The sequence below is a fragment of the Leptonychotes weddellii genome, chromosome 13 (assembly GCF_054177405.1).
Source record: "Leptonychotes weddellii isolate Sample4059 chromosome 13, ASM5417740v2, whole genome shotgun sequence".
Lineage (NCBI taxonomy): Eukaryota > Metazoa > Chordata > Mammalia > Carnivora > Phocidae > Leptonychotes > Leptonychotes weddellii.
This window is the reverse complement of record NC_138381.1, coordinates 21,166,301-21,190,021: the sequence shown is the minus strand read 5'-3', so window position 1 is coordinate 21,190,021 and position 23,721 is coordinate 21,166,301. Positions and strand designations below refer to the sequence as shown.

General features: G+C 41.8%; 1 protein-coding gene, 1 long non-coding RNA gene and 1 pseudogene across 2 annotated transcripts in view; all 3 read left to right on the top strand.

Annotated features, from left to right (window-relative positions):
* Positions 1–23,721, top strand: part of ELAC1 (elaC ribonuclease Z 1) — a 470,823-nt gene that overhangs the window by 316,012 nt on the left and 131,090 nt on the right. The window lies entirely within an intron of this gene.
* Positions 3,266–13,319, top strand: LOC115936879 (uncharacterized). Its single transcript, XR_004072267.2, has 3 exons — positions 3,266–3,613; positions 6,239–6,341; positions 13,127–13,319. It is a non-coding gene; the product is annotated as an uncharacterized LOC115936879 (long non-coding RNA).
* On the top strand, positions 3,793–3,893 carry LOC115936880 (U6 spliceosomal RNA; annotated as a pseudogene).

Here is a 23,721-nt window from a genome sequence, read left to right as displayed (position 1 = left end):
GGGGGGAGAGAGGGAGGCATAGAGAGAGAGGGAGAGAGGTGGCTGCCAGTTTCTTGCATTTTGGGCATCCTGCTCTTAAATAGGCATGAGGGTCATTACTAGAGGACTTTTTCCTCAGAGGAAGTCCTTTCAGTGCTCTCTCTACTCTGGGACTTAGCCCCTTATCATCCTTTTGCCCTGTTCTGCCATCTCCTTTGCGGGCTGTGCTTTCTCGACAGTGCCTCTCTCCTAGGACTCTTGGAGTATGGATGTAGTTCACCCAGCCTGCCTCCTTTACTGTCCTCACAAAGCCATGTCAGTTGAGGACAAGTGGAAAAGGCAAAATTCAACTCTCTCTCAAATCTCCTTCCTTCCTACTTCTGCAGTGGTAGAGTTGAGACATCTGTCCCTGCACAGAAGCACACAGTTAAGAGTTAGCTAACCACTTGCCTTTCTTTCTTCCTGACTCCTCACCTCCGAATCTGGGAGCCTTGAGAGATCATGCAGAGTGTAGCCCTCAATGGGCTCTAGAGATGACCTGACTCACCCTCCTTTTTCTGGATGAGGAAAGTGATGCCCCAAGGTCATTGCTTGAGATCACATATTCCCAAGTGGCAACTACAGGACAAGATCCCAGATCCCTCCCATCCCAATTGGGTAGCCTTTTCATTATATCCTTAGGCTTACTTGAGTGACTTTCTTGACCCCAGAAACTTCAAGGATGCTCTACAGGTTTTCTGTATAGCTTTGTCCAAGGGCCGTCTCTTTCACAACACTTTTATAGAGGGACCCAACCAGAAGAGAATTCTTCATCCTCCAATCTCCCTTAGCCACCTTTTACACCATGCAAAGCATTTGTAGTCTGTAGTGCTAGCATTTATTTGGGTTAATTATATACATGTTTTACCCTCCTGACTGGACTGCAAGAGCTGCTTGAAGTCAGGAATTGTACCTTTGTCATTTTTGTTTGTCCTATGATGGGGGCATGGCACTTGGCAATGGTGGATGCTCAATAAACCCTATGTGGCACGAACGAACAAGAGAATGAATGAATAAGCCATGAGCCCACTGGAATAGCACCTTTGTTCCCTCCTGGAGTAGGGTGCTGTAAATCAAAGTGTGATGAATCTCTGGGGACTGGGAGCTTTGTGAGTTATGGGGAAGTCTCCCTGTCTCTCCCGCTGAGTGGGCAGTGATAACATTAAAACTGCAGCCTTGGAGTAGGAGCAGTGATTTAGGAAGTACATTCATATGGGCTCTTCATAAATAAATCAATTAAATTGCTGCCACGAGCTAGTCAGGCAGGTCTGCCCCTCAGCTGAGCAGGTATGCGGTGCTCCTCTGGCTAGGATCTTGATTGCTGCTGAAAATTGCTCCAGTGTCTGGGTTTCCGCACAGCGTGGGGCTTCTGGTCATCAGCGTTTGCCTCTTTGAGGACTTTCCTCACCAACGAAGAGAGGGCAGAATAGTTCATTGTTTAGTCACTGTGGTTACATCAACCTGGGGCAGCTGCCCCAACTTCAGGCTTTCCCTACATGTGGCTGATTTTTTATTTTGGTATGGATTTCTTTACTTGGTAAGTTTCCTTATGGGGGATTCAGTAGCTATGGAGCTCAAAAGTCATGTTTCAATAAAGAACTGTGGGAAGCTCAGCTGATAAGAAAAACGCTCTGAATTCTGGTCCATTTCAAAAAAATAAGTGGATTTTGGAAATGATGAAGTGACTCCATGCATCGTCCTCTCCATTAAAATCGTTTTGCTTTATCTTAGTCCCAAAGGCCAGGGTCTCTGGAGTCAGAAGGTAGCAATTAATTTAGTTGAAATGCTAATTTATATTTCTGAGCTAATAGGAGGTGATGAGTGGAAATTCTCCAACTTCCCTCTTTTCCTCACAGTTTATTTCCTAACAACAAATATCTACTGAGTACCGAACACATGTCAAAAACATGACAGGCTTTGGAGATATAAATATGAAGTACTCTTTGCTTTCAAGGATTTTGTATTTTGATAGGGGTTGCAGATATATGCACTGATGAGAGTATAAAGGAGCAGCCCAGTGATGGAAACTGGATAAAGAGCTCTGGGAATAGGAATGAGACAGAAGTGTATTGGCTTAGGGAAGGGTCACTAAACTAGGACTTAAGGGATGAGTGGGGTTTCACTGGAGGAAGGGAGGGTACTCCAGAGGGTGGGAGTAACATAGAGAAAGGACTTGGAGCATTTTAAGGCATTTAAAGGACTGATCATTCAGGCATCTATTCACCCACAGGTAATTACTGACCAATCCATGTGGTGGGCTCTGTGTCATGCAGGTACTCGTGGAACTGCCTCAGGCAGGGTCTCCGTCTGCCAGGAGCTCAAGGTTTGCATGGAGGGTGGGATTCCTGCAGAGAGAGTCGGGTGCGAGGCTGGGAGGTTGGGCTGGGAGACTGTGTCAGAGGCTCTGGCGCTGGACTGAGGAGTTTGGACTATGGCCAGCAGTGCTCGTGGGGATGGCGTCTAAACCTTCAGTCTATGACTGAAGGACATTGAGGGTATTTCCTTTTTTTTTTTTTGCTTTCACAAACATCATTGCAGTGAAAAACTTTGTAGTACATACATCATTTCAAGCATGTGAGAGCATGCACATAGGATGAGTGCCTAAAATGGAATCACTGGATCAAAGGGTGTGTGCATTTGGTAAATTTTGTCAAATTCCCTTCATTAGAGGTTTTTCAGCGTTCACTCCCAGCAGCAGTAAATGAGATGCGCTTCCCGGCCTACTCTGCCCCCACCACGCACACACGCACACACACACGCGCGGGTGTGCGCACACGCATGAGCTGTAACAAGGACAGTCTTTCATTCTACTCCCCCAAAATTGTCACTCTTGTGGGGGCACAGATGGCCAAGCTCCAGCACTCTCTAAAGGTACATGGGCATGAGTTTGAGATGGATGAAATTCTATCCTGGACAAATCCAAGACTACCTTCTATGTTTTACCTCAGTTCAGATTTCTGTCCCGTGGGTACGCAGAGTGAAGAATTATGGGAAAAAGTGGTTGGCCCCCAGGTTGTTAGATTCAAAGATTAGGAGTGTCCTCATATATAACTACTAAATGGGACTCATAATAACATGGTAGATGGGTCACTGATGTAGGCTTAAACTCTCCCTGAATTTTTTTTTTTTTTTCATATTTTCAGCTTCTGCCACTTTCTGGGGAAATGACTGCTCTAAGTCTCATTTGTCTTAAACTTTTAACCTTGGAGTGTGCAGGCCTGTTTAATAGTCTACTACATCAATAATAGTTGATAAATATAGTCCTTTACATGGGATGATAAAAAGCTGGTAACATATGATTACTTGGACATGTGACAAGACTTCAAACTTAAATCTGTGTCTTTCAGCATCCCTACCCCCCATAAGTGGAAGATGAAGGAAGAAGTTGTGGTTTCCAGGCACAAATCCCATGTATGTGAAATAGATAACTGAAGTTGGCCCAACTATCTCAGCTGTCATCTCCATCCTCTCTCTGACTACCTGGGGATAAGGAGTGACAAGAGAATGCCTACGTTTAGAATGAAGGTGCTTGACAAAGGCTTACCAGGAGCGATCTTGCAGCTTTTAGCAGGAATATCAAGAGCAAATTGCACAGGTAAGAGGCAGAAAACTGAGTTTAGAGTAGTTTGTAGTTTCTGTATTAAACAGATACTCATTATAGGATTTTAAAAGTCAGGCGAGCAAGCAACTTGCATTTATTCAGGACCTGTTTGCTGAGGCACTGTATTAAACAGTACGAAAGGTAATGAATAAGTAAGTAAATAAATAAATACCGCTTGTTTCGGCAGCACATATACTAAAATTGGAATGATAGAAGATTAGCATGGCCCCTGCACAAGGATGACACACAAATTTGTGAAGCATTCCATCTTTAAAAACAAACAAATAAATAAGTAGTTAGGGTCCCAGCTCTTTAAGAAATCAGGAAGGAGTTGGGAAGACAAACCTACATGACCAATTTAATGGCTATATGAGAGTTAACAGTATGAGGTTGCAAATACATGAAACAATTTGGTGCCAAGCTGTTGGGTCTGAGGAACTTAAATAGCTCTGAGCTAAGAGGATTAGAGTCCCCAACTTGAAAGCTCACCACAGCTCTAGGAAAGTTCTTTGGAAAGCTAGGGTGTATCTTGCTCCCTCTTTCCTACCCATCAGGCTTCCATACATCTGTGTTCTTGTTGAACCTCTCCCATATGCTTTGCATGCACACTTTGCTTTGGTTCTTTCTCCTGAGGGACCTTCAAGATACTTCCCTCCTTTTCTCTACACCTTGGGAATCCACTCAGGGCAGCACCATCTTCCATTCTTTCTAGAGCTCTGTGGCTTATGGCTTTCCCTCATTCATCACAGCAACCTGATCCTGTGCCCCATATTCCCCTTACTAGAGGATAGGGATGCCTTCAGGTCCCCCCAAAATTAAACATAGCGTTACCTTATGGCTCAGCAATCCGACTCTTAGGAATATACCCCAAAGAGTTGAAAACAGGGGTTCAAACAGATACTTGTACATAAATGTTTATATGGCACCATTAACAATGGTTAAAAGGTAGAACAACCCAAATGTTTATCAGTGAATGATGCATGGTTAAACAAATTTGGTATAGCCATACAATGAAATGTTATTCAGCCATAAAAAGGAGTGAAGTACTGATAGATGCTACAACATGGATGAACCTTGAAAACAGTATGCTAAGGGAAAGAAACCAGATCCAGAAGGTCACATATTGTATGATTCCATTTATATGAAATGTCCAGTGTAGGTAAATCTGTGGAGACAGCAACTAGATTGGTGGATATCAAGGACTGGAGGAGTGGTAAATGGAGAGTATCTGCTTAATGTGCATGGAGTTTTATTTTGAAGTGATACAAATATTTTGGAACTAGATAAAGGTTGTAGTTGCAGAACATTGTGAATGTACTAAGTGCTACTGAATTTTATGTTACATGCAGTCAATTTTATGTTACATGCATTTTTCTTCAATTAAAAAAAAACCAAAACAAAACAGGTAACTCCTTCAGGGAACATGAAGTTGGGAACCAGCAGTTTAAACACTCTTCTTCCTGATATAATTGATTTGGGGGTAGGGGGATGTGGGTCATTGAAGAAATAAAACCTTAGTGCAGAGGGGTGATTTTTAGAGTGTAGTTTAGGCAATGATCCATCAGATTGATACAGAGATTTATAGTTCAGAAAGTGCTTTTGGTCCAACATCTTACATACTCCTTATAACCTTTCCCCCATTTTTCCTCCTCATTTGTCAAGAAAGGTCATGGTTCACACTTCCTGTCACCTGGAATAGTGTTACTGCACCCCTGTGTTTGAATCCAATCCATTCATGAAGGACCAGATCAAATGTCATCCCTTGAAGCCTCACCCGGAAATACAAGCACATTCTGGTTGCTCCGACCGCTTCAGGGTTTAAGACAAGCTCTGTTTATGAGCCAAGGTACCTAATGCCAACTTGGGCAGAGATGACATCTATTTCGATGTCTAGACACTGTATGTGAACAACGTAATGGTTGAACAATATTGGCATTAGGAATAATTTGAAGGTGTGATGGACGATGTGGCGGAGCAGATCATATGGTTAGTCAGAAACGGGTAGGTCAAGGGGAGCTTGTTAAGCGGTTGGTTAGTAGAGCCTCTTAGGCTAGGGACTCCCTAGTATAACTGTCATATCTGATGCCTTCCATGGCACTTGACACATAGTAGGCCATTTAAAAATGTTGACTTAGTTCTTTTGTTCATTCATTTATTAATTTCCTATTGGGGAGAGGATGGTCCTCAGAATATAACCTGCCTGAAGATAAGAACCCCGTCTCTCTCATTCCCCAGTGCCTTGCGGAGTGCCTGGTATAATTGGTTCTCCATAAACACTTGTGGAATGAGTGACTGAACTGAATGGAGAGAATGTGAGATGGAATCTGGCAGTTCTCTGCTTCAATCCCAACTCTGGCTCTCACTGGCTGTGTTGTCCTATAAATAAGGGAGAAGGATAAACCCAACTCTGCAGCTTAGTACTGGATACATTTAATAAATGGTCGGTGTTATTTATCCATCAAATAATCATCAAACCTGAACAACAAAAGCAGCTCTCTTTGGCAACTTAAAGTCATCCATTCTTGTGCTTTGGTCATGTGAACCTGGCTGAGTATTCATTTATTCATTCATTCCACAACTATTGACTGAGCTCTTACTATGTGTTGGGTTCTGTTCTAGGAACAATGGGGAAGCCACCGGAAGGCTGTAAAACAGGAGGAACATGCTCAGACAAATGTGTTACAAGGATTCCTCCTTTTTGTGTGTGAAGAATGACTTAAAGGTGGGCAAGATGCAATAAGGAAGCACAGAGAATGTGTATTGTACTTGTCTTTATGGAGAGGAAGATGTCTTAGTCTAGAGGGGAGGCCGTGGGGGTGGTGAGGAGATCTGGACTGTATTTTGGAGGCTGAGCAAAAAAGACTTGATGATGGGTTAGATATTGGGTGGGGTAGTGAAGAAAAGGGGGAGTTAGGTTTATGCCTCAAGTAACTGGCTGAGTGGAGCTGCTGTTTCCTGAGACAGTAGACACTTCTGAAGAGATTTGGAAAGGAATTCTGACAATCTCGATTTAGCTAGGATACTTTGCAGGTGCCTATTGGATATTGACGTGGGGCGCAGTAGAGAGATTGGAGCTGTATCTATTGAAAAGGTGGCATAGAAGGTACTTAAAGCCACGGGAACAGATGAGATCCTTTAATTAATTAATTAATTAGTTTATTTTTTGTTATGTTATGTTAGTCACCATACAGTACATCATTAGTTTTTTTTTTTTTTTAAAGATTTTATTTATTTATTCATGAGAGACAGAGAGAGAGAAGCAGAGGGAGAAGCAGGCTCCCAAGGAGCAGGGAGCCCGATGCGGGACTCGATCCCAGGACCCCGGGATCATGACCTGAGCCGAAGGCAGACGCTCAACCATCTGAGCCACCCAGGCGCCCCCATCATTAGTTTTTGATGTAGTGTTCCATGATTCATTGTTTGCTTATAACACCCAGTGCTTCGTGCAAGATGAGATCCTTTTAAAAGGGACAGAAGAGAAGCCTTGGGAATGAGCTGTGAGAGGCTCCTTCGTTTAGAGCTTGAGTACAGAAGTGGCCCAGCATGTGGGCTCACAGAATTTAAGGGACAAGTTTCTGGGAAGAGGAATGTCCGTCCATATCAACAGCTGTTGAGAGGACTGAGCGAGATGAAGACAGAGAAGGGACATTGAAACTGGCATCTTGGAGCTCATCTGTGATTTGGCAAAGGCAGTTGCAACCAAGGGGAGGGATGAAAATACCAAGGTAATAGGTGGCTGGGCTAACGGGAGGAGAGGGAATGGAGACCCTGGAGACTGCTCTCTCAAGACATTTTCTGTGAAGTGTGGCAGTGTCATGGGCTGATAGGTCGAGGCGGATGTGAGGTACAGGACACTTTGCTTCCTTGAAGGGGGAACCCTAGAGCATGTTTGTGGGTTGATAGGAGGAATCAAGAAGAGGGAGAGGTTGATGACCCATGAGGGAGAGGAGGCTGCCGCAAAGCGCCTGAGAAGGTGAGAGTGAGGGCTCCAGCCCACAGGTGTCCTGTCATATTTTGAGAGGCTCTTCTGGAAGGATGGAGAACATGAGTGACATCCGTTTTGAGAGATGCTGGACATGAGAGTAAAAATGACTGAGGGAAGTGAAATCTCTGGACCATAGAATTTCGGGCAGACCACCACACACATGGTATGGAGGTGCACTGACCAGGTGCATAAGCATTTTCTTGAAACAAAAATGTGATCCTGCAGGTGGAGGTCAAAATGTCGAACTATCACAGGAGTTCTGATGCCTCTAGGCCTGAGGCAAAGGGAAGGGAGATAGAAACTTCTAGAGAAGGGCAGAGTGGAAAGGAGGAGGAGGTCAAAGAGTGTGGGGGCCGGGAACGATAGCAGAAAGGAAGAAAGAGGAGGCAGGGAGGAAGAGGGGAGAACTTGTGTCAGAGGCAGCCCAGCCACACCTGTGGCTTTGCCCTTTAACTAACAGCCAAGGGCACCGCGAGTCATAGGAAACCGCTATAACCAGCACAGGTGTGACAACACAGCCCGGCTCCGCTCTTGGCCCGTGAGAAAGGAAGTGCTGGGACAGGGGCCTGGCTATAATTAGCACCCATGGGCAGCCTAGAAAGCTGCCTGCTCTGAGGTCGGAGAGTTCAGAGCCGGCATGTGAAAACAGGGGCGTGCAAACAGCCAGTGGAAACTCCTGCGGGAGGTTGGCCTCTGAAGTCCCTGTTGGTGCCTCCTGGGCTGGGAGTGCAGCCCTGCAAGCTGGCCACACCGAGCACGGACCCTGGAGCCAGCAAGGCTAGTGTCCAGATGAGGGCGGCCAGAATTCCTCGGGCTATCCCTTATCTGTCTGGGCAAATGTCCTTCCTTTGTGGCTGGCTTTCTCTGGCTTGTGGGGCAGCCCCAGCTGGTGGGAGTCGCACTGCCTTGGCAGACAGGGGAGGCCGGCCTTGGCAGATATAGAGGGCGATGCTTTCCTAAGGCCTCGTCTCCGTGGAGAGTATTTCTTTCTAAGGCTTTGGCACATCCATGCTTTTCTCCCCCATGCTGGCCCATCTCTGACTTTATTGCTCATTTCCCACATGGGAACGTCTTTTTTTTTTTTTTTTTAAATCTTTGCAGTGAAATAGAGAGGAAACCTCAAAGAGCTCTTCTCTTCTCTTCTCTCTCTCTCTCTGCGTGTTATTTTGGAATCAGTTTGGAATTTAGGAGGGAAAAGGTAGAGCACATGTTCTTTTTCTTTACACTCCTCAACAGTGAACACAGGTGTCCCCTTGCTGCTACTCCTCTATTATAGACTCATTAAATCTCAGCTTTGGATGGCATCTATTCCCACCCAACCTCAGGAAGCAGGACTCCCAGCCCTAATGAGTGGTATTCAAAGCAGAGCCCCATTCCTCCTCCTAGGGCAGCTGCCTCTTCCTCTATCCACCTGTTCAATTCTAAGAAAATTCTTCCTTATATGGATCCCACTTTAATTTCCTTGTAACTTTCCATCTCCAATTTTGGTTTTCTCTCTGGACATCCCAGAATTAGCTAGCTCTCGTCTTCCAAATAAGAGCCCTTCCTTTTTGCTTTGTGAAATAGATCCTTCTTTTCAGCCTGCTTTCTCTTTTTCAGGCTAATCATTCCCAGTTACTTTGACCACTCATTAATTCACCAGATTATCTGTTTCTTGCCAGTTCAGTGCCTTCTACTGTACTAGGTACTGGGGGATGTAGCCATTAATAAAATGAAACTGGAGGAACTCACATTTTATTTAAAAAGAACACTTAGTGGGCAAAGTAGAAACATGTCATAAAATTAGAAGATGAGGTGATAAGAACCATAATAGAGATGAAAGATGTCTATCGCCTATTGAGGGCTTACCACATCATGTTACTAAGTATGCTGTGCACATGATCTCACATAGAACTCACAACATCATGACCAACTTATAGACAGATCAGATACTCTGCCAAACTTCACAAGGCTTTTAAGATGGCAGCCAACCTTACACTAAAGGGTGGATTCTGGATTTCTAACTATTGAGACAGATGTGAAGTCTCACCATCAAGTTTAGACACCAAGAGCAGGGATTGAACTCTGGCCATCTGGCTGCAGAGCACATCTGCTTGACCGCTGTGCCATCTTGCTTTCCTGGAGGGCTCTTTCTCTTCTGCTGTGGGAATACCAAGGAAGCAAGGATAGGACTATCCTTAGCAGGGCTGCTGCCTCTGAACTGTGTTGAAGAGACCTTTTTTAGATGCTTCCCCCCACCCCCCCCGCCCCCCCCCACCCCCGGCCAGCAGGAAGCTCACTGTGCTAGCTCTGACCTCGCTATTATTCTTGGCATAGGCCATTCAGTTTCATGTTACTGACCCCTCTGCCGTTCTGAATACATGTTTTTTTTTCCACATCGTAATGGGAGCTGGCATGCAAAGTCAAGGCCACCTCATGTGCTGCCAACAATGGTCCATTCTTAGAGGAATCACTTTCCAAAGCCATCGTGGGAGCCGTTGAATTAAATCCCGCTGCTTGGAAGCTAGTGGTTGTCCTGGGGGAAGGTGGGCAGAGCTTTTCACCATCACTTGGCAGCGTTGTTCAACCTGTCTGGGGAGATGGGGAGTCCCTGGGTGCTCCTGTGACCTAAGCACTTAACACCTATTCATGGTGCCCACTGTGCGGGGCACAGGGTGGGGACCTAAGAGCCACCCCTCTTCACCCCCCTTCCCAGCCATGGCCAACAGCAGCTGTTGTGGCTGGGACTGTTAGGGCTCCGCAGCCTTGAACAGCCCAACAGGAGATCACATTCTATTTTTTTCTTCTGGCTCCAAGCGGCTTTCTGATGATTGCGTATTCCAGTATGGGGTTGTGTGTCTGCTTATTATTTCATTCTGGATGATGGTGTGACCTGTACTGAACATGGTAGGCAGGAATAATTACTATCATCATTATTATTTTTAACTGTGCACCATTGAGAGAAGCAAGTGTTGTCGGAGAACAGAATTATCTTTCCCCTCCCCCCACTTTTGTTTCCCCAATGAGCTCTCAATTTAAATTAAACAGAGATTGCTCATCAACAGAAGGTTAGGGTGGTGGTGATGGGGGGGCGTGAAATTTAAGTCATTTGTTTCTTTTTTGTGGAGGGAGCAGATATTAGCTCTTATATTTCTCCCCTCTGATATGGATGACTTTTCTCTTTTCATAAAACGGCCAATAATAATAATAATAATATGCAGAATTTAGACCTCTCAGGCAACATTCTTGCAATGACTTAAAAACTGGGGAAACCAAAATTCATTACATTTGAGTTCACATCTGCATTTTGCTTTGGGGCCTTGTGGTAGGCTGAATAATGGTCCTTCAAAGGTGTCCATGTCCTAGTCCCTGGCCCTGTGAATATGTTAATTTAGATGGCAAGAGAGATTTTGTGGATGTAACTAAGGATCTTTAGGAAGATGAGCTTGGATTTTTCCATGTGGGCCCAGTGTAATCATAAAGGTCCTTAGAGGAGGTCTATAGCCATACCATCCTGAATGTGCCCCATTTCGTCTTAGAAGAGGGAAGGCGGGGCTCAGGGGCAGAGTAGGACATGTGATGATGGAAGCAGGGTCAGAGCAATCTCAGGAAGGGGCCCTGAGCCTGCAAATGTGGGAGGCCTCTAGAAGCTAGGGAAGGTAAGGAAATGAATTCCTCCTGAAGCTTCCAGAAGGAATGCAGCCCTGCTGACACTTTGATCTAAATGTCTGACCTCTAAAATTATAAGATAATTAATTTGTGTTGTTGGAAGCCACTGTTTGTGGTCACTTGTTACTGTAGTAATTGGAAACTCTGCACACCGGGAAGAAGAAAGAGCCCGTGGTTATGTAGGTAGACTGACCGACCTCTCAGGCTCAGGACCACTCTGTGGATGTTTTAGGTGCTGGGTCCACATACTCTCCAGTTGACTGACACTTTTCCTTCCAACTTCCTCTCTTCTTAAATGTAGGAGAGCCTGGCCTTGCTCTGAGGCATTCTTCGGAGCATTTTATAGAGGGCCCACATAAGTGGGCACCAGAGGATATGGTGATGCTTTCCTAAAGCAGATTGTAAAACCATCTGGGGACACGGGGGCATGATGAGGAATTCATGTTCATCAGACCTTTCCCCCTAATTTGCCATAACCAGTTCTTGACTGGTCCTCACTAAGGACAGTGTCATCTCTGAGAAGAGAAAGAAGGCAATGAAGGAACTGCTGGACTGACTAAATTTTTCACCAAAGAGTGGGAATTTCATTAGTGAGACAGTGGGAAATTTGGGGGAAAAACATCATTGTGAAGCCTACAACTGCCAAGGTGTGCACATACTCCAGCTTTTTGAAAAGGAGGGTCCAAAAGGAAAGGCAAAAATAAGCCCAAGGCCTTGACTCTAAAAGGGCAGCAGTTCAAGTTAAAAAACCTATCCCAGTAAGGATAAAAATAGACTATGTGGGGAGTTCTCTAGAGAGTTCTGATGGAAATACATCCTCCTCACTCCAAAACATACACAATATGGAGGTAAATACACAGCAAAGATAAATACAAAAGGATGCGTGTGAGTTAAACGTCAGGAACGGTAATGAGGAAAATAAACTGGAGCTTGTGAAAAATGCTAAGAATAAGAATAGTTTATGAGGTATTTTGTGGAGCCTGAAGAATTGAGGATGGCCGGGTGTTAGACCGGGTAACATCATAACATCCAATGTTGCCTTATCATGGCAAAAAGTGGTCAAATTTTAAAGGAAGGGACAAATATGATTAAAGAGAAGTGAAAGCCAAGTGAAGAGAGAAAGTAGTAAGAAAATACCCTCATATTTTCAAATATATTCACATCTCCAGGGCCAGATGGATTATATCCTCAAGTACTGGTTCCCAAAATGTGGTTCCCAGACCAGCAGCGTCAGAATTCCCTGGGAATTTCTTAGACTTGGAAATTCTTGGGTCCACCCTAGACCTACTGAATCTGGCATGCTGGGTCCAGGGCCCTGCAATCTGTGTTTTAACAAGTCTTCCAGGTGATTCTAATGTGTGGGAATTCATAATCTGGACTCCATGGGTGGACTTCAGTGGGTCAGTGAACCCTCTGGTGTAAGACACAAATATTTTTGTCAATGCTTATGTTTTGAAGGGAGGAAGATAGTCATCGGCTTTCATCAGATTCTGAAAAGGATTTGAGACCCCAAAAGTTTTAGAATCATTCTTCCAGCATATTGAAATTGAAGCTTATTACTGACTTTAGAAAACTGCTGATGGTACTCCAAGAAATCATGGACACTTGTAGTTTGGCAAAAAAAAAAAGGTCTTCCTGGTTTTTTAAAAATCAAAATTAGATGGATCCTGAAAACTATACTTTGGTTAACTTGGTGTTGATCTCTGGCAAAAATCTAGAATGCTTCATTAGGTAGCTGGGCAATGAACACTTAAAAAAGAAAACGTTTGAGTATCAGGAGCCAAAAGAGATCCACTAACAACCAAATACACCAAATAGACTCTGGGCTGTTTTATTTCTGCCATTAAAGAATAATTCCTTATGTTTAAATACAGAAAAATACAAAGAAGAAAACAAAGATGGCCTATAATCCCACTGCAAGATAACTGAGCTCCCTTCTCTTGCCCATCAGAGCTTTCTTAAAGTTCCCTGTATTCTTCTGGAAAAGAATATTTACAGGTAAAAGGATTGTTTTTTCTCTCTTCAAGTACACTGTTCTACACTTTGCCTTTAAAAATAAATTGTGTATTTTAGAGACCTTTCCATGTTCACACACATAAAGTTACTTCATTATTTTTAATGGTTGAATAGGTTTCCTTCGTATCTTTTACTGTTCTTTTTTTTTTTTAAGATTTATTTATTTATTTGAGAGAGAGCGCACAAATGAGGGGAGGGGCAGAGGGAATGGGGAGAGAGAGAGAGAAAGCAGACTCCCCACTGAGCATGGAGCCCAACTCTGGCTCAATCCCAGGACCCTGAGATCATGACCTGAGCTGAAATCAAGAGTTGGATGCTCGACTGTCTGAGCCACCTAGGCGCCCCGTATCTTTTACTGTTCTATAGGTATTTTAAAACATGGATATTATTTGTTTGTTTTGCTATTGCAAGCAATGATGCAATAAACAATGTTGTACACATATTTTGTATATATTTCCAAGTATATCCATAAGATAAATTCCTATAGGTAAAGTTCTCAGTAAAAATGTACATGCATCTTAATATTGCCAAGTACTCTCCAATATGGTTCTTTTGTTCTATAGTCACATATGCACAGAACATGAGAATCCTTGTTTTTCCACATCGACACTACTAGGTTTTAGCATTTAAAAAAATTGCCAATCTAGTTGAGGAAAATCCATCATATTCTTGTGTTTTGATTTGCATTTGTTCATTAAGAAGCTTAAGTATTATTTCAAAAGTTTATTCACCATTCATATTTTTTAATGAACCCCCCTTAAATCCTTTGTCCATTTTTAATATGTTGCTTAACTTTTTATTATTAATTTGAATGATACTTAGAAATTAAATTGTCCTTTGTTCATCATATGTTGCAAATGTTTTTCCAGTTCGTGATTTTCCTCTGACTTTGCTTATGGCTTTTTGTTTTGTCACATTGATTTTTAAAAAAAAAAATGTAGTCAAATTTATTGTTCTTTTATTTTATGGCCTCTGAGCTCATGGTTTTTAAAATCTAAATGGAGTTTCTAGATTGGCTGATTTGGGAAATGCCACAAAACTCTCTTATAAGGATTTCATCCACATGTTTTATAAAGTTTGCCATATCTTTGTGGACAAAATGAAGAAATAAAAGTTGAGTGATGTATACATCAAAGTACTTTTATAGTTGACTCAGTGACCATACATGAAGAATGCTGATTAATGAGTCCATGTCAACCTGGATTCCTCTGGCCTTGATGAAGACAAAAGACATAATTCTCATATTTTCAGACAGAAGAAAGGTCGAGATAGTTTCCTGGATAACAGAACCAAGATTCAAGATCTTCACAGCCCAGAACAATGAATTTAAAACCAATGAGACAGGGGCACCTGGGTGGCTCAGTCGTTAAGCGGCTGCCTTCAGCTTGGGTCATGATCCCAGAGTCCTGGGATCGAGCCCTGCATCGGGCTCCCTGCTCAGAGGGAAGCCTGCTTCTCCCTCTCCCGTTCCCCCTGCTTGTGTTCCCTCTCTCGCTGTGTCTCTCTCTGTCAAATAAATAAATAAAATCTTTAAAAAAAACCAAAAAACAAAACAAAACAAAAAAACAGTGAGACAATTTAAAAGAGATAGATCAATGATTTGTATTTTTCCAAAAGTTCAAGTATATGAGGACAAATGGGAAGACCTGTGATACTAGATATTCATGGAAGTAACATAACAACAAAGATAGAGCTCAGTGTGAATTAATGGTGTGCTAGGAATACCAAGAGAGTCAGTTTAAGTTTCTCTCTGGACTATGGAATAATTAAAAAAAAAACACCTTAACTTTGAAATATAGACTTACAGAAATTGTAAGAAGAGTACAGAGAGGTTCCATGTACTTTTTCATCTAGATTTTCCCAGTGGTAACATCCCACATAATTATAGTATCACTATTAAAACCAGAAAATTGACATTTGTACACTCTACACACCTTATTTTTCACCAGTTTTTACATTCACTGTGTGTGTGTGTGTGTGTAGTTCCATGGAATTTTATCACAACTACAGATCATATATTCTTTTTTTTAAGTTTTTATTTATTTATTTGAGAGAGAGAGAGAGAGCAAGCGATAGAGAGAGCACAAGCAGGGGGAGCTGCAGAGGAGGAGGGAGAAGCAGGCTCTCCGCTGAGCAGGAAACCTGACATGGGGCTCGATCCCAGGACCCCAGGATCATGACCTGAGCTGAAGGTAGATGCTTAACCCATTGAGCCACCCAGGTGCTCCCAGACTTATGTATTCTTAACAGTTTTTAATTGGTAAATAAAGTAAGAATAGACTTATCTGTAGAAAAAAATTTGTTCCTTTATTTCAGACAAATCAAGCCTGGATTTTTATATAAGTGACATACCCTGGATAAAAGTGTACCTGGGTGTGAACTTGCACAAAGTACTCCTATGGTCCCTTGACTGTGCTACATTTGCATTCCTAGGGCTATAATGAAGCTGTATATTGACAAACTATAGAACTGAATAGAAATAGAACTTTTAGTAACATCTTTAAAAGGTTCTATGAAGACCTGTCATGCAGCAAAGGGGGTCGGCTTGTTATATGTCATTACAGTGTCTATTAAGAGAGATTGGAGGCAGTTATAAGAATTGATGATGGGTAAAGATCAATGAATATCCTAAAGGAGCTGGAATGTTTGAGAGGGTAGGTTTTGCTTTATATCCCAGATTAGGGAAGGAAGAGGAGAGGGAGAAAAGGCAGAGAGAAGAAGTAGAAGTGCTGGTGGTCCCAGTGGCACACATTGGTAAATAAAAAAACAAAAGCAGTTATGAAGGTATATCTTAAATGCCTTCTCTGTCAAACCTCTCCCATCGACTTTGTAAAGAACAAGGATTGTATTCAGCTATGGTACCTGTTAATTATGAAGATAAAGAGAAGGTCGGGGCACCTGGGTGGCTCAGTGGGTTAAGTGTCTGCCTTCGACTCAGGTCATCATCCCAGGGTCCTGGGATCAAGCCCCGCATCAGGCTCCCTGCTCAGGGGGAAGCCTGCTTCTCCCTCTCCCTCTGCCTGCTACTCTGCCTACTTGTGCTGTCTCTCTATCTCTCTGTCAAATAAATAAATAAAATATTTAAAAAGAGAGAGAAGGTTGATAGATATTTTTGTAACTCTTTGTCATTCTCTCTTCTTTGCCTTTCTGTCTTTCTTTTTAAAGTTGATGATACATGTTTTAATCTAAAGAATGCTGTATTTTATAGGCTCTGATACTGTTTTGACTGCCTTTTTTTCTAATCTAACTTGAACAGACCTAGGTTACTGACTGGTGAGTTTACAGTTCTTTATGTCACATGTTTGTAGAGCCTGAGAGGTGACCGCTGTCATACTCTGAGGACTGGTGAAATTAGGAGCCTGTGTAAGAGTGGAAGCCAGTCCCATGGAGCTGTAAAGGAGAACATCTGCTCTGAAAGCATCTTGACTGAGAGGAAAGATATTGGGTGTATTGGTTTGGATTTCATTCAGTTGAATACTCAAATACAAGGACTTAAGAAAATGGAGATTTATTTATTTTTTACATGACAAGAAGTTGAAAGGTATTGGTTGCCAGCTTTAGTGCAGTGGCCCTGTCATGTTAGGGCTGAGTCTCTTCAGTTTTCCTTGCTACTCCTCATGGTTGCAGGAGGGCTGCTGCAGCTCCAGGCAACATGTCTATATTCAAGGAAGGAAGAAGGGAGAAGAGAGAAGGGGAGAGGAGAGAGAGAAACAGGAAGAGTTGCCATCAACTCCTTCAGGAAATGCAAATGTCTTCCCAAAGCCTTCCCTCATATCTCACTGACCAGAATTTTTCCTTATACCCACAATTTTGAGTCACACAATGTGACTGAGACATTTGTACATGCTTTAATGATATGAGAGGAGCCAAGAGGGGAACAGAGAGTTTTCTATGATATGCACATGGTTTAAGGACATTAACCTGTGAAGATGGACTGTTGATCTCAGAGATTTAACTTGATATTTATCTGTAGAGTTCCTTTTGTACTCATTTTTGTCTGGAATTAAGAGAAAAGAGGTAGGGCAATAAGGATTTTGATAACTCTCCACTGAACTGAAACCATCTGCAGGATGGGGTGTGAAATTGGTCATAAAAACTCTTCTTGTGATTTTCCTGCAGCCATTCTCTGGAAGAATATCAATTTAGAGAAATTTCTTCATAGACTCTCTGTTTTTTGTTGTAAACATGGTGGGATGATGTTCTGCGCTGTTGCATCTGGGAGCCCAAGCAGGTTTCAGGAGATTGCCGCTCTCCATTTGAGAGTTGTATTTCTGTAATTGAGACCAGAGCTTGAATCCTTGTGTCCACAATGCTACTAAATTGAATTAGAGACTTTATGGAAAGAACAATGAAAGCCCAAATTCATGTATGAGCATGCAGATCTTTTAAGTGGTAATATAAAACAGGCACAGCATTCTTGGGCTCTAAGTGTGGGTTTTAGAAAATGTATTTAGTAACACAACTCTGATTGTTTAAGGGGACTTTGAGCATCTCATGAGGGAGGTTTTAATTAGTTCCTTTTTATAAATGTGGAAATCAAGGGTCAGAAGAGTGAAGGAACTGGCCCGAAGTTTCTCAAATAGAGCTGAGATTCAAAGTGCTTCTTGTCTGATGCATGGACCTTCGTCTTCGTTAGGAGGACATCCTAAGCTACTGCTAAGCTCCACAAAGTGAGTAAAATCAGGTGTAAGTAGGTAAAGAAGTGAGGCCCAGATTGAAAAGACTGTTCTGTAGGCCTGAGGTCATGTAGTTTGGTGTTGGTGCTCTGCACTTGTGATTCAGTGTTTGTATGTGATACAGTGATTTAAACAAGGTTCTATGAGGTCAGTCTTGCTGTGAATGTGTGTGCTGTCTGTTACCGCTCCTCAACACAAAGGGGACTCAACCTCAGATGTTTGTCCTTCAGGATATGCACCTGGTCCTGGGCTGGTGTTCCTGGGGACAAACGTGCGGTCATCTTGCAGGCACCATTACATACCTGACCACTAGGGGTACACTGACCCCACTGACCTTGCCGCCTAGAGGAAGGTCATGGCCCCCTTTGCCTTAGCTCCCCTACCCAAGAGGACACTGAACATTTCCTAAAGGGCTTTTACTAAGAGAGAGAGAGAGATAGTGTGTGTGTGTGTATGTGTGTGTGTTGGGGGGCTTAAAAAGAAGATGAAACGGTATGGAAAGTGGTGCATTTAGCAGGAGTACTGGCTACTGATATGCTTGAATGGCATTGCTCATTTTTCTTCATTTTCATCCTAAGGGACCCCACTCCAAAGCCTGTCCTTGGAAATCTCTCCTTTCCCTTCTTTCTTGTGGGTACCTATCCCCTCCAGGACAGGGTTACTTAGATGGGATGAGGAACATGTTCCAGACTAAGTATATATGTATTCCCTCCACATTTAAAGGCTTTGTGGATGGCAAATGTGGTTTTGCCATATTTTTCTTAATGCCATGACTTTGAATGCATATTAATAGTACTGGTAAAATAAGAATTAAACAGAAAGGTTTTATTTACATTCCTGTTTTCATCTCCAATTCTAGTGTCAGGCATGGCAATGCCTCAAAACAAACGATTATATATTATGTATATACACACACATGTGGATATATCCACATACAAGTGTACATGCACTTTCTGCATATACACGCTTATCTCTGTGTTTGGGATATAGTTGTTGAGAGTACTGGAGTAGTGGACGAAGCATACTTTTATCCATTTGTTTTCAATTTAAGCAATTTAACCATACCTATCATGAGTCACAAAAATGGACCTACTCATGGACACAGTAATTCCTCTTTGGAAAATGGTGCCAAGTAAATCATTAAAAAGAAAAAGTTATAAAATACATGGAGATATATATATATATATATATATATATATTAACATACAGGGGTATTTTAATTTACAGCTCACAGATTCTTTTCACATAAATTATCTCATTTCATGTTCACAATGACCTTCTAGGGGAGGTGGTTTTGTTTTTCCTCCTTATTTTATAAATGAGGGAACAGGTTTAGAGAAGTAATATGGTTTCCTTAAGTTTGCACAGTCGAATCAAGTGGTAGAGTTTGGACAGTTTTGCTTAGTTTGGAAAGCAGGGAAACTCAACCAACAAAGATAGGACACTTGTCAAAAAGATCCACAATAAAGCACTTGAACATGCATGTGCTTAAAGGGAGGAAATGGGAAATCTATGCTTTTAGTCCAAATTCAGTGTTCTCTTTCTCATACAATCCCCACTCCCCAATGGAGGAACTTGTTAACTCTGGTGTGCCAGTTTAATGCACATCATGGAGGCCTTATGTACTGTAATTACAGAGACTGAAATGCGATGGAAAGTATTTATGGCATAATTTAAATTATAATATAAAACATAAAAATCATATTCATAGTGTAATTATAAATGTGTAAAGTATGTATATTTAAGGACAAAAATTGGAAGGGAACATAGAAAAATGAAAACAGTTGTGCTCATGGGATTGGAACTAAATTTTCATAATATTTTTTTCCTGAGTACAAATAGAATTAACAATAAGTTTTAAAAATCCAAATACTATAAAAAATGAACATTTATTGAGTGCAGGTACTCGCCTAAGTGCTTTTCATGCCTAATTCCATTTAATCACAACTCTATGAGGTAAATATTATTATAATTTCCACTTGGTAGATGAGAACCATTTGTTTTAGGATGCTTAAATAACTTCTCTGAGGTTCTAAAGGTAGAAGTCAACATGGGGGCACTTGGGTTTATGCTCTGTTTCTTCCAGCCACAAATACCAACAGTCCTTCAATATGTGTCCTGTAAAGGGAATAGTCAGTCATTTAATAGTCCAACTCATCTTGTGTGCCTGCACAGACTCTTTTTTGTCTCATTGTGGAAAAGCTTTAGTTGATTGACAGATATTACCCATTCACAGAGTGTCTAATTATTTAGGAACTCCTTGTGGACCATCTACACATACTAGATGAAATGCATTGAGGAAGTAGAGATTTACAGCCTATTTTGCAAAGCAAGGGTCTGGAATAGCAGAGGCTGCTCTGAAGGGTGATTCTGAGCATGCTACCAACACCTTGCTCTCTACAGGTTTAATGGCAGCATTGACCAGAACCTTAGCTCAGGAGGTAGGCATGTTTGACAATCCATGGTTTGTAAAAAAGGTTGCTATATCTCCCATCCCAAGGAACAGTGCTAGCCCCAGGCTTTCCCCTAAATCTCCAGGAAGAAAGTCAGTATATTATTGCTCTTGTTCTGAATTGGTAGGATAAATGCCTCAGTTCTCTACTTCACTTTGCCCAAGCATTAACTTTTAGTTGAGAAGAAAAGTTGTCCTCTTCCAGCAGAAGGGATCAGCCTGAGTTTCTTGGTTCTAATGGGGCTAGGTTCTTTCCAGTGGTGTGGAATTCCTTCTAAGGCTTGAGTAGTGACTCTCTTGTAGAAAGGTCCTTTCTTGCTGCTGGTTACAGCATTGCTGGTTTGTAGGAGCAGATTGCTCTTTGAAAGAGGGATTTTCAGAAGGCTTTGGAGAATGGGACACAAAGTGGTTCTTCCACACCGCCCCCACGGGAGAGCTGACCTCCCAGCTATCTTTCCTTCATAGGATGGAATTTCTAATCTGTAGGCTTCAGGTACCTCACTCCTTACCTTTCCCATTTCCTCCTTCAGAGCATGTGCACGTTTAAGGTCTTTGTTGTGAATCTTTTTGATTAGTGTCCTATCTTTTTTGGTTGGGTTTCCTTATTTTCCAAACTAAGCAAAATAGAATCACCCTATTCCTGTCCCCTTTTGTCAGAGCTCTCAGTTATTCCAAATCTTGAAATGTGTTCTTATTCTGGGGCTTTTATTCTTTGGTGTGAAGTTAGTCGAGTATTAATGCTCCTTAACACTGTGGGTAGTGTTCTTCCTCTGCAAAGCAATTCACAAAGATTAGCTAATTAATCCTCTCAACACCTCTTGTCCTGTGGGGACAGTTAAGAGTTGGCTAACAATAGGAAGGAGAAGGAAAGTGATTCTCACTCTTTTCATAAGTGTCTTCAAGCTTCAAAGCACATTTCTTGACATTACCTAGAATACAGAATATGGGAGAGAGAGGAGAAAGGAGAGATTTTGAGAGGAAATCCCTCTACAACATTCATGAAATTCTCCATTAAAGACTTTGGTGCAGGTTCTTTAGGGGATAAACTTTGTGCAGCTAGCTTTGTCTAAGAACTTGAGCCGGGGCTTAATTTTAATTCTCATTTTGATTTAGAATTTAGAATCTAAATTTAGATTTAGATTTAGAATCATAGATGTTAGAGGATTCAGAACTTGGAGATACAGATACTCAACTCCTTGACCTTACAAATGCAAAAACTAAGGCAGAGAAAGGTTAGATTATGTTACAGTCATACAGGGCTAGCTCAGTTTGTTTATTGGCATGCCCTTGGCTTCCCTGTTAGATAAGGGGTCTGTTTATCCTGAGGGTCTTACAAGAAGGTATTAATTGACTGTGTCACTGGCCAGTGCTAGGCTTAGATATTGGGCTATGCTCAGCATGTGGTTCCTGAGTGAAGTGGAGGTACCTGTTATAATCAGCCTGGCTGGTGTACCCAAGAAAAATAGAAGAACCACCATTGTGAAAAAATGCTCTCCATGTATATTTGGGGAAAATGGGATCTAGAATACATCATTTATCTTCAAAGAGAGTCAACAGATATTTGATTTAAGCAAACAGTCCATTATGGTGTGCACTGTAGCAAATTTTGTAATTATAAGTTTTATGGCAACTCCCATTACTAAACCATTCTCATCCCTCTCCTAACTGTCTGAAAAACCACAAATTGGGTAGAAAATTTCATGGCTAGACTCTGCCTGGTGGAGGATGGATGACTTCTGGGAGCACAGGGAAGGAAAGAAAATCTCATTAGCTACCTCTAAGTTATTGTTGAATGGGAAGAAATGTAAACATACTCCTTTTCCAGTTTGCAAAAGAGTTGAATGTTTCTTTTCTCTGTATCATGAAATTGTGAAAAATGAGGCAGAAAGACCTCATTTTCAAGGCTGTGTAGAATCACTAAGAAATGTTGGGGGGAAAATGCTTTACTGAATCACTTCTAAGCATTCTGGGGATGGGGCCGCTCATAATTTCAGCATCTACTCTGCCAGTGTTTACAATTTCCATTTTCCTCTGCTCTGCCTTGATCATTGTGTCCGTGGAATCCTGGATTCCTAGAGTTAAAAGGATTTGAAACCCTGGCTGGGAGGAGAAAGACTCAGCATGTGTCCTGGTTGGTGGTGTTTTCTGAGGTGGCAGGATCTAGCCTTAAGGGTTAAGTCAATTAGTGGTTTTGTGCGGAGTCGATACAGTGTCACATGCCAACAGGTGCTTGACAAATACATCTTAAAACACACATAGTTCAGTAGCAGAATTCCAGACAGTAAAAAAAAAAAAAAAAACTTCCCTCACCCTGTCTTGATATGTAACTTGTTTAGTTAATCATGAACAGATTTCTTACGCTCAAGTCAGTCACACGTTGTCTTCTCTGTGTATGGTGTGTCTGACTGGGAACTCTCTCACTTCATCTCTCCATGGATCCTGACTCTAAGTCATCTTTCAAGGCTTAACACAGTTTCTGGGTTTCCTCTGCTCCCCTAAGCATCTCCTGATTGTCTTAGGCTATAAGTAAATCTTCATTCTCAAAAGTCAGGGAGCATTTACTTCTTGTCCTATCAGATTAAGATACTCACTTATAAATGTTTTGTATGGTTCGCAAATGGCCTCGTATACGTTGCTTGTCTACCTACTTAGATTATAAGTGCTTTGGGGACTGGGATCATCTTTTATGTATCTAACTTTAGTGTTTAGGGGAATTCTGAGACATAGTTTATGCTTCATCAACTGCTGCTGAGTAGTAATATAGTATGTGTGAGAATGCTTTTTTTCCCTTCTAGGCTATAAGCTCTTTAAGGAAATATCTTTTTGTACTTTACACTCATTTAATGCTTAATTAATATTTGTTAACGAATGATTTGTAATCTCCTAAGCTTTTCAGAGAGGACATTTGTCTTTAGCTTCTCCTCAAATCTCTAGGTGCTCATCAACTTTGTAGACTTTGATGACTCCACTTCTGATGGAACATTTTTTTTTTTTAAGTCTTTGGCATTTCTTCACTGTTTTTTATTTTGCTAACACCCATTTTCTTCAAGTTTATATCACTGTTTTTTTTATTATGTTATGTTAATCACCATACATTACATCATTAGTTTTTTTTATTATGTTATGTTAATCACCATACATTACATCATTAGTTTTTGATGTAGTGTTCCATGATTCATTGTTTGCGTATAACACCCAGTGCTCCATTCAATATATGCCCTCTTTAATACTCATCACCAGGCTACTCTGTCCCATCACCCCCCTCCCCTCTAGAACCCTCAGTTTGTTTCTCAGAGTCCATAGTCTCTCATGGTTCGTCTCCCCC